This window comes from Schistocerca nitens, chromosome 4 (assembly GCF_023898315.1).
Source record: "Schistocerca nitens isolate TAMUIC-IGC-003100 chromosome 4, iqSchNite1.1, whole genome shotgun sequence".
In the NCBI taxonomy this organism is placed as follows: Eukaryota; Metazoa; Arthropoda; class Insecta; order Orthoptera; family Acrididae; genus Schistocerca; species Schistocerca nitens.
The window spans coordinates 895,784,401-895,794,820 of record NC_064617.1 but is presented as its reverse complement, the minus strand read 5'-3'; the positions used below and the strand labels follow the sequence as shown (position 1 = coordinate 895,794,820).

The following is a 10,420-nucleotide window of genomic DNA, read 5'->3' as shown; positions in this document are numbered from 1 at the left end:
AGGTTCACAAATGTGTACCTCAGGTTTCCATTGTGGAAAAATGTTTCTATTTCAGCTAAGATGCAGTGAAAGTTCATGTACACAATTGCTGCCAGAGGGTCTGAAAGCATTAAACTGGAATAGCCTCAACAGAACTTTCTATATTGTTAGCAGAACATCCATCAACATGGCTTATTGTCCTATTCCTCTGCTTGATAACTAATTGGTTCAAATGACTCAGAGCACTATGGGATTTAACATCTGAGGTCATCTGTCCCCTAGAACTTAGAACTACTTAAACCTAACTAATCTAAGAACATTACACACATCCATGGCCAAGGCAGGATTTGAACCTGCGAATGCAGTGGTCGTGCGGTTCCAGACTGAAGCACCTAGAACCGCTCGGCCACACCAGCCGGTGATAACTAATTCACACATAGTAAACTTCTGAGTTTAACTACCAGCATGTTCTAAAATCATTAATATCAACACATTAACCTCAAATGCCTCTTCTGTTATGTAGGCTTGTTATTGGAATAGTATAATCTAAGTTGTCAAAGCAACATTACAAATTGTATAGATTTGTTACATTGAAACATAATGATTTTTCTGTGCATAAAAAGTTTGTGTTTAAAACTTTTGGTATTCTAGATCTTCATGTTAGCAGTATCAATATAACTTGGAATTAAATGTGGTGCATATCAGTGTACAATTGTCTTGGATATATGTGTATAAACATTGGGTAAATTTGTGATTGGGAGGTAGAATCATTATCATAAACTGTAGATCTCTTGTATTTGAATGACAGTATAACAGTTCTTCTTAGTAAAATATGAGACAAACAATGCACAGACCTCCACTCCAAGTGATTACTGACACCTCTCCTGACCTATTACCACTGCATGTTTTTCTGTTTGTGTGTTCAAAATTTTCAGACCCAATAAGGTCTTCATTGTGAATTCAAGTTTCTAACATGCTGATGATATCCTTTTCTACTTCCATGATATAACATAACCATCTAAGCTCATCCAAAATTACAGCTTTAGGTCTCTTGAGAACATCATGGTAGTTCAGTAGAACCTCTGTCGTCATTATTCACATGGTTTTCAATTGTGTCAATCTGAATGGTAAACAAACAATTAATCTTATGAGCACCACTGCTGCTTTACCTGTAGATGTTCAGTCCTTGGAAGTGTTCATCATGCTATTTGTGACATGACAATTTATTGTTGCCCCTTAATGGCTTTCAGGATGAACATTTTGCTGCAGCCTGTGGAACTGATGAAAAATATTTTAATAGGCTATGCATCTATGACTACCACCACCAGTTCTCTTGTTCAGTGTTCACAATAACCTGCAGTATTATGGATCAAAATCATTCTCTTTCATCATATCTCTTAGCTGCCTATCAAACAAGACTGCATGCTTGGGGTCTTTATCCACAAGAGTTTGCTTCAAAATGCACATCACATGGATCTTATCCATCAGAAACTCTATAACAGTGTCACTCCTGATTTCCTTGCTGTTTTTGAGTATCTGCTCTTATCACCAATACTCAGAAAGTTGTTCCAATCCGATATATTGCTGGTCCATTTTTGAACTGTAAGTACAGTATGGTTACAAACCGTAATCCTATAGATGAGCCTGTGGTATCTGGTAGAACTGAAAATTTACTTCCACGTGAAACACATCTATACAGAGTAACTTGTAGCCGTGGAAGGCTGAACAATTAACTGTTACGACAGGCATGGGATCGTCTATATCACTCATGTCAAAGAGTAACTATAATAACAAACACTAGCCACATGGAATGTTTATACACCACTGTACACTCACGTTTGCAGGACAGAATGCAATGCTACAAGCCACTTTATAAATGCAAAACTTGATTGCTTTTAGGATCTTACATTGCCTGCATTCTGACTCTTTTTGGAATCATCACAACAGGATTCTCCATCATGTCTGCTGATATCACCATCATTGGTGGGTCCCGTCAGATAACATTTCACTTTCTTGAGAATATACCAAGTAATAACATACACCAAATTCAGAACCTACAAATTTTCAGGTTGCTCTTCATATTTCTGGAATACTGTCACTGTCAAAATACTTGTGTCATTGGTGATGTTCCATTTTCCTATTTCAACTTTTCTCTTCTTCACTTTGCAGTACTCATTCTGTCAGACATGTCCTCATAATTCTGATATGCAGTTCATTGAGAAGATACCAAGCTGCTATTTTGAAACTCATCTCAATATTTTTCTGCATTAAAAGTCCCACTCTCAAAAGTGTATCCATGTACTCACACTAGTAATGCTCATCATATAGCTTTATCACCAATCTGTGCAGCTGTCTCATGGCTATATGTGACTTCTTGATGTGCTCCAGCACATTTTTCAAGAACTAATTACTGATTGCTACTTATACTCAGAATCAGTGGAGTCTAAGTTTGAAAACTGTTACACAGATCATGATGTTTTCACAGTAGATCGAAAGTGGTGCAAATATTTGTCTTAGTCCAAATTGATAATGTTCAGAAGCATTTTTATGCTGCCCTTTTCTCTCCAACACATTACATACATAATCACCTATACACTCATCTCTGCCAGGGGAAAGTAGGATATGTTGACGACAGCTCACAACTTTGATGCAAGTAAATTTTCGATTATGCATCAAACAATAAGACGGTACTCGTCTCAACCCTTTTTGGTATTGTCTCAACAATCAGTTAATGAGGATTGTTAACCTGTTGTATGTAAGTGTTAGGAATCCTTCAGGCTCAGAATACTATTATGACATAGGCAATTATGCAATTTTTTCCAAAACCCTTTCACGATGACACTGTATCGCACCATCTTGGAGCATGTGCAACAGATGACAGGATATTTTTTGACCTGATGAGGTCATTATACACATGCAGTTTCCCCATTATCTTGGCCGAGACTCACACCCTCATCTGACCACTTGCTGAATACTGACAGCAAATGAGATTATCAAGTTTTGTTTCCACTTACCATTAAAAAATTGATGGCCTTTCCCAGCTGACAAATCACCATGAACAGATATTTCTTAGTACCCAACCTGTACCACACATAGTTGAGAAAATTCTTCAAGGATACCAGATTTGTATGCAGCATATTGCCAATGATATTCTTGTTCCCTCTTATTTGTCTTATCAGTATCTCCATTTGCCTGATGTGTCTTAACATGTAGATTCAGTCCATAATATGAATTATCAATATTTTTAATGTCATGTAGAGATTGGCATTTGAGTAACACCGTGCTATGAAAGCTGAATTGTCCACATGATGAATAAATTCACATTGAGTACATGCTCAAACTAACTAGCATACCATAATTTTAATATTTTTAATGCCATGTACAGATTGCCATTTGGTAACCCATGCTTTTGAATGTGAAACATCCTCCTCATGAATGAAGTCACATACAGTGTGTGCCTAAAATGCATGGCAGTGCCATAATTAAATGCGTGGCAATGTCATGATTTGCCTAAGAGAATGATAATTCTTCAATGTGCAAGTACTACATTACACCAGAAGGAGAAACACCACAAAAAAATTACAAGTTCCAAAGCACTGTCACTTTTCTCGTTTTCACCACAGGGACCAACTTCATACTATCCCACTCAATTTCCAAAAAATAATACAGATAGAGTGGCGGCTCACTATTCAAAATAACCAGTTTTTTACACTTATTTTCTGAAAGTTTCTGCTGAGAACTGGACAAAGTTCTTCTTCAAGTTCACATTAATGTCTTTACCTCAAGACTGCTGGTTTTGAGACCATGATGTCCACACTGTAAATTGGCTGATGATTCTGTAGCCGGTCCCCATAATCTCCAAATAGCACCAAAATTATCCATTCTGTGGATGAATATAGTTTATACAGAGGCGACCTGAACACAGGAGGCCATATGAGACAACTCAACTCAACATCACAATGTCTCTGCTGCACTACATCTTGCATTACGAACACAACTTCAAATCTGATGTGTCCTCTTCTGGAAATAAAATTCAATTCAAGGAGAGCTTTGATTTTACTTGTAACAGGTTCCAAATCATTTTTAACAGTCACAAATGTCATACTTGAAGTACGAGGTAAATCCAAAAAATTCCGGTGCATTCGTAATTTTGCATCAGTGCTATGTTGGAGTGAAATGTTGTTGGCATCCCTGCACAAGTCTGTGATAAGTGTGTAACTGCCAGAAGTTTCATTGTTGTATGTCTGTTAGTTATCGTTCAGAGCTGCATTGAGTAGAATGTTGTATCGCACAGTTTGCGAATTTCGAGATGGCACATTTAAAAGAGCAACACATCTGAATTAAATTTTGCATGAAACTCAAGAAAATCATTACAGAGACACACCAAATGATGCAGAAAGCCTACAATGATGAGTGCTTAAGCCATACTTGGTCTTATGAATAGTTCACATGGTTTAAAAATGGCCAGACAGAAGTTAAAGAAGACCTTTCAGGACATCCTTCAACGTCAACTGATGACACGTCAGAAATGTCAATCGTAGACTGTCTGACAGAGACTGCAGAAGAATGTAACATTTCAGTTGGATCATGTCATGAAATCCTGACACAGGGTCTTGAAATGCATCGTGTTGCCACCAAGTTTGTCCTACGACTCTTGAGTCAGGACCAGAAAGATCTTTCCCTTGCAATCTGTGAAGAGCTTTTGGATCACGCAAATGAGAACGAGATGTTCCTTAAGAGAATCATAACTGGTGATAAGATGTGGATCTATGGTTATGATGTTGAGACCAATGTTCAATCTTCACAATGGATCAGGAAATATTCTCAAAGACCAAAAAAAGCTCATCAGGTCAAGTCAAATGTCAAAGCCGTGCTGATAGTTTTCTTTGATTTTTAAGGATTAGTTCATCATGAGTTCTTGCCACAGGGACAAATTATCAATCGATGGTACTATCAGGACGTGTTGCAATGCCTGCAAGAAAATGTGAGAAGGAAAAGGCCTGAAATGTAGCAAGACAATTCATGGATCTTGCATCACAATAACACACCCGCACATTCATCCCTGTTGGTGCATGACTATTGCACGAAAACTGCCTCATACTCCACACTCCCCAAACCTGGTCCCTGCAGACTGAAGTTGAAAGCCCCATTGAAAGGACGAAGATTTGCAGCAATAGACAAGATAAAAGAAAATTTGCAGAACGCACTTCATGCAATCCAGCAAAAGGTGTACCAATACTGCTTCCAGAAGTGGAATCAGCATTGGGAACAGTGTATCAATTGTGGAGGAGAGTATTTCGAAGGAGACCATGCACAATAAGTATAAGGTAACCATGAAAAAAAATTATGGACAAAGTTCCAGAATTTTTTGAACAGACCTCATAAATGCAGCGCTTCCAGTTACTGTGATCTTGTTCCACCATACAGAGTACAGTCTTGAAATCTAGTCTAGCACACAGTTTTAATCTATCAGCATGAGTCATTTTACAAAAAAGTCAGTTATTTTAAAACCTTCTGCACTAATTAACATCAGAGGGGTGAACAATACTTTACAGAAGCAGTAATATGAAATGCAGTCTAGAAATTTAACATAATGTGGCTTTGCCAGTAGCATAATTTGTGCCAATAAACACGTGCACCCTGAAGGAATTAACTGAAGGGAACAGAAATCGATAGAAGAGATGTACATGTACAGACTAACAAATGATAACGGTTTCAGAAAAACTGGATGTCAAGAGAAAGAGCTTCACAAATTCAGCAAGTCAGTAATGTGTTGGTCCATCTCTGTCTCTCATGCAAGCTTCTAACTGAGACCCGATGACCAGCGAAGTCATGTCTGGAGGTGCTCCAGACAAACTGACTGGTGCCCGCCATATGGCCCGACAACCAGGAGTGATGGTTGGGGTGTAGGGTGTCTTTTTTTTTTCCTTCTTCCCCCCCCCCCCCCCCCCCCCAGCCCTGTTGGTTGTCATCTGCAGCATCTGTGCAGTACAGGGGTGTGTTGCCGATATTCTGTGCCTCATTCTGTTGCTCTTCATCGCAAGCCATCCTGGTCTTACACTGCATGAAAATAATGTCCGCCCCCACACTGCGAGAGTTTCTATTGCTTGTCTTCATGCTACCCAAACCCTACCTTTGCCAGCAAGGATGCTGGAGCTCACACCAATTGGGAACATTTGGAGCACTTTAGGCAGGGCCCTCCAACCAGCTCAGGATTTTGACAATGTAATGCACCAATTGGGCAGAATGTGGAATAATATCCCTCTATCAGTCAAAGCCAAGCCAAACAACTGCTTGCATAAGAACCAGAGGTGGACCAAAGTGCTCTTGACTTACTCAGTTTGTGAAGCACTTTCTCTTGAATGAGTCATCCAATTTTTATGACATTTTAATCTCTCTCTCTCTCTCTCTCTCTCTCTCTCTCTCACACACACACACACACACAAACTTGTTGTCATTTCTTGGTAAAAGATAGATGGTTTAATTGTAAAAAAGATAAAAATGTGTCAATATTCTGTACTTTTGTGAAATCCAAGTGTGGTGTGTAAATAATGAAATGTTCAAAAAAGAGCCAATGGCGAAAAATGACAATGGTTGGGTGGTACATAGTAAGCTGCAGGAGTGAAGCAAGTACAACAATTCAACAATGATACTCTAACAGTGAAGAGTCTGACATGTACTAACATTTTATCCTGTTGCTTATGTCTCATACTATTGTGGATGGTCAGTAGGATTATGTGCTTCTACTGGCTCCTTGAATGGATGACTTAATCTTGTTCCAATTTGTGCCTGCTTGATGAAATCTTGTTGTACTGTTACCAATACTGTGGGCAACTTACTTTTCCCAACTACCCACTGGTGGATCTACCCACTGGTGGATGGGGAAGCAGCTTTCCAAGCTTGCAGAGCACTCCAGGTATCAGACAGAGTGCTTCCAAGGAGACAGATAGCATTTTAGCCTTCAGAGAACAGTTACAGCAGGAACTGAATCATTCATGTACACAACTAACAGTTTTACAAACAGTAAGAGCAAAGCATGGTACCCCCCCCCCCCCCCCCGCCCCTGCCCAAATCACCACCCCCTTCCTCAATATCCCCAGTGGTGGCTCCCACACTGCAGCTGCACTGCAGTATGATTAAAAATCATTTTCACATAAAAATGTGGAAACATTAAATGCCAGCATAAACTTAACACCACTTTTGCATTTTTTACGTCCATCAATAAAATGACAATTCTATAGCTGCTCCAAAATTATGCTGATTCCATTAGGAATTCATTATCTATTGCAAGCTCTGAATCATATCAAAAGACAGGAGGACAAAAAAATGGAAGAAAATTCACTAACAAATGTAACACTGATTTGTATATTCAGATGTTTTAGAATAAGAAGTTCCTAAAGACTGAAAAAATTACATCCATACAAACAACACAATGTAGACAACTAGAGGAAGAGCTAAAAACAATGCGACGTAAAAGGAGTTTATGAAAGATAATTAACACACAAAATTAGATTAAGGGGAGGTCAGCGACATGGCATCAAATCAGGGTATGGGAGAGGGAGGGGGGGCTGTTTTGAGGCATAGTCTCAGTGATGAAATTGATAAGCTTAAAACTTCAAGTGTTTTCTGAATCAAGTGTGGTTCTTGTGATGGAATGTATGTGGACCAGACAAAGAGAGATTTTGTAAAAAGATAAAAATAGTGGTGTACTTGGATGTCTGTTGAGAGAGAATGGTCATCTGTTGCCACGCATTAATGATGATTCAGATATCCTCATATTGAACCTGAGGGCGGGAACCTCGACATTCTTGAGGAGCTCTTAAATTTATATGCAGCTCCAGTCTGGTCCAGAGGTTGTCACCAATTAGCAAGTGGAAAGTAGAAGGAATTGGTTCTTTTTTAACATTTTTGATGATTTGCTGGTTCATTAGTCACTCTTTCATCTCTCCATTACTTGTGTCATATTTACTGGCAATTACTTCAGATTCATTTACTTCCTCTTTTTGTAATATCTTCTATAATATAATACAATATTTAAAATAAAATATCAACCATAATCTTTCTTTTATTTGTCATTTTGTTATTACCTATTGTCATTATTATTTCATTTAGTTTGTAATTGCATTATTTTGCAATAATATCCCTTTACTTTAACTGAATTTGAATGTGTGCACTACATCAGATGGTAGGCCCTTGCACATCCCTGGGCATATGCAAAAGCAGTATGCGGCTATGTTTGTTTATGTTACAAGGAATTCATGTTGTTTTCTTCACTTTATTACTTTGTATCACCTTATATATAAAACATATTTATATTATATGCTTTGAAAGTAGGTTTCTCCATCACCCAGTGGTGGCCTATACTACAGCACTTTAATTGTTACTGTGATACTTCTATTATTTATCTATTCTATCCTACTGACCTTTGTATGCAAGTTTTCTTGATTTCTTTGCTAATACTTATGGCATGTTTTTAATGATAAAATGTAATAAAGTATATTTCTTTGGCATAATGCAGTGCCACTAGTTAATTTAGGATATATCACTTCCTTCAGTTTTGTATTAATATTCATGTTTATCACTTGGCACTACTATCTTATCATTGTTTGCATCTAGAATTTTTTCCATCAACTTTGGATTTTGGTGTATATCATTTGTACATCCTCTATTGTCATGTGTTACATATTTTTGTATTACAACTTGGTGCGGATTACTCTTGTGCACGTGAATGTATAATAAATTTTTTGACAGATCTGATATTGGGCTACAGCTAAAATGTGTAATGTAATAAAGAAGTTCAATAAATATCATGTGACTTATTTGTGACCTATCAATGTTGGTTATAATTTTTATATGTTTACTATGAGCCACGAGCGTAACTAATTAACCTTTCTTCAGTCATCTGATATGGGAATTTTACAATCAGGTTTTTGCAAGATCAAACTTAAATGTGCTTTAACTAAAAAAAAACAGTCAGTAAGCAGGCTTTTAGTTTGGTAATTATAATAGCAACTGAATGCTTAGTCTTCTTAATTGCTGTCTTCTTCCTAAGATACTCTTATGTCCAAACAAACTAAAGATTCTTCATCAAACAAAATAAACTACTGTCTATTATTCTGGGATGGAAAACTAAAAGATATTCAGTAACTTTGGTCATTTCATTTAGACTTGGAATCAGTTTCATCAATAACACTATTTTTCTTGGAAATCATTTTGTGGAACTCTTCACAGTATTATTTTAAATGATGCAACGATGAAACCATCTTTGTAATTCTGTCAATTTGCAGTTTCTTTCATTCCTTTTTCCATTAGGGTGTTTCTGAAAAAGAACAGTATTTCGACGCTGGCATTATGGCCTGGAATTGCAAAGTAATATTATGCCAATTTCAATAATTCTGAGTAACATTCTTCCTTACCCTGTGACTTGAAATAAGCTGTCCACTTTTGTGAACATGGTGGTATGGTATCGGTTAATTAGCACAGTCCACAATAAACAGTAAGTCAAGCACAGATTTAGAAATGGCTGCTAAGCAAATTATCACTGACATTAAAAATGGTTAAAAGCTAATTCAATCTCCAGAATGAGATTTTCACTCTGCAGCGGAGTGTGCGCTGATATGAAACTTCCTGGCAGATTAAAACTGTGTGCCCGACCGAGACTCGAACTCGGGACCTTTGCCTTTCACGGGCAAGTGCTCTACCAACTGAGCTACCGAAGCACGACTCACGCCCGGTACTCACAGCTTTACTTCTGCCAGTACCTCGTCTCCTACCTTCCAAACTTTACAGAAGCTCTCCTGCGAGCTTCTGTAAAGTTTGGAAGGTAGGAGACGAGGTACTGGCAGAAGTAAAGCTGTGAGTACCAGGCGTGAGTCGTGCTTCGGTAGCTCAGTTGGTAGAGCACTTGCCCGCGAAAGGCAAAGGTCCCGAGTTCGAGTCTCGGTCTGGCACACAGTTTTAATCTGCCAGGAAGTTTCTAATTCAATCTCTTTAAACTTTGAAAAAAACCACTATATGCCATTCAGAACCTGTAAGAGATTTCCTTCCAGAATGTGTGTAACATATGAAGACACGCAGACAGAAGAGGTTGGCAGTGTTACATTTCTGAGATTGTTGTTGCTGTTGTTGCGGTCTTCAGTCCAGAGACTGGTTTGATGCAGCTCTCCATGAGCTTCTATTCTCTTCTTGTCCAAACTAGTTATCGTCCATGTTTCACTTCCATACATGGCTACACTCCATACAAATACTTTCAGAAATGACTTCCTGACATTTAAATCTATACTCGATGTTAAAAAATTTCTCTTCTTCAGAAACACTTTCCTTGCCATTGCCAGTCTACATTTTATATCCTCTCTACTTCAACCATCATCAGTTATTTTGCTCCCCAAATAGCAAAACTCATTTACTACTTTAAGTGTATCATTTCCTAATCTAATTCCCT

General features: G+C 38.0%; 1 non-coding gene across 1 annotated transcript; it reads right to left on the bottom strand.

Annotated features, from left to right (window-relative positions):
* Positions 1-9,624: 9,624 nt before the first annotated feature.
* Positions 9,625-9,699, bottom strand: Trnas-uga (transfer RNA serine (anticodon UGA)). Its single transcript has one exon. It is a non-coding gene; the product is annotated as a tRNA-Ser (tRNA).
* Positions 9,700-10,420: the final 721 nt, after the last annotated feature.